Raw genomic sequence first — 1,009 nt, 5'->3', positions numbered from 1 at the left:
CTGAATTTATAACCTGCTTTCCCTAGGTGTTATTTAAACGTAGGCTCCTTAGTGATGGCCCTCCCTAAAGGGCTGAGGCAGATGTATTAAAGCGTAGATGACAATTATTTTGGCCTGTGTTGGCTATTCCACATCACTTACGAATACATATGTGCTCTAGAGGCAGTAAGTGTCCGAAAAAGAAAAGCTTGGTACCTTAGTACCTCTTAAAATTAAAGGAGTATTTGGAGCTGGGCTGTTGGTGAGGCCTGTTCTAGAGAAACTCAGATCCAGCCCAAATGGGTTTTGAAAATTCAGGCTGGCTCATCTCATGGTGTCTTAACTTGGAACATTTAGAATTTTGAGAAAGTTTATTTATTCTGTCAGTGACAGTTGTAGCAATGAGCCACAAAGAACCTACTATACCTTGATGAAAAGGAGGTATTTCATAGGATAGTGAAGGTTCGATCTAGGTCATATTAATGCTCCATAAATCAGTCTTGTATTGGCTTGCTCAGTTTTTCTTATTTGGAACCACAGGTTTAAGTGGGCTCCCTCAAAATTTATTAAATTTGCTGGGTTTTGCCACACTACATTTACTGGTCCTCTGGGCAACCTGTTCCAGTGTTTCACCACCCTCACTGTAAAAAATATCTTCCTTATATCTAGATTTTAGTTTAAAACCATTACTCCTTGTTCTATCACAACAGGTCCTGCTAAAAAGATTGTCCCCATCTTTCTTATAGGCCTCCTTTAAGCACTGAAAGGCTGCAACAAGGTCTGCTTTTCGCACACTGGTCCTAGTGAAGGAGTATGAGACATCTTTTGTAGAATTCACCATAAAACTTGCAAGAAAGAAGATACTAATATGATTGATTTATTTACGTAGAGCAAATAATTCACAAGTAGTCCTGTGAGGACCAGACCTAGAAAACTGGGGCAAAAGGACTGGTGCAAGGAATTCATCTGACTGTCAGTGCTCTCAGTGCTGAGCCGTCACACAAATCTGTGACTTCTTCATTCCCATTCC

General features: G+C 40.2%; 1 protein-coding gene across 1 annotated transcript in view; it reads left to right on the top strand.

Moving 5' to 3' along the window:
• Nucleotides 1-1,009, top strand: part of ANKDD1B (ankyrin repeat and death domain containing 1B) — a 27,793-nt gene that overhangs the window by 23,296 nt on the left and 3,488 nt on the right. The gene's annotated exons all lie outside the window — the stretch shown is intronic.

The sequence above is a fragment of the Buceros rhinoceros genome, unplaced genomic scaffold (assembly GCF_000710305.1).
Source record: "Buceros rhinoceros silvestris isolate BGI_N320 unplaced genomic scaffold, ASM71030v1 scaffold23256, whole genome shotgun sequence".
NCBI classification, from domain to species: Eukaryota; Metazoa; Chordata; class Aves; order Bucerotiformes; family Bucerotidae; genus Buceros; species Buceros rhinoceros.
This window is presented reverse-complemented; position numbering and strand designations above follow the sequence as displayed.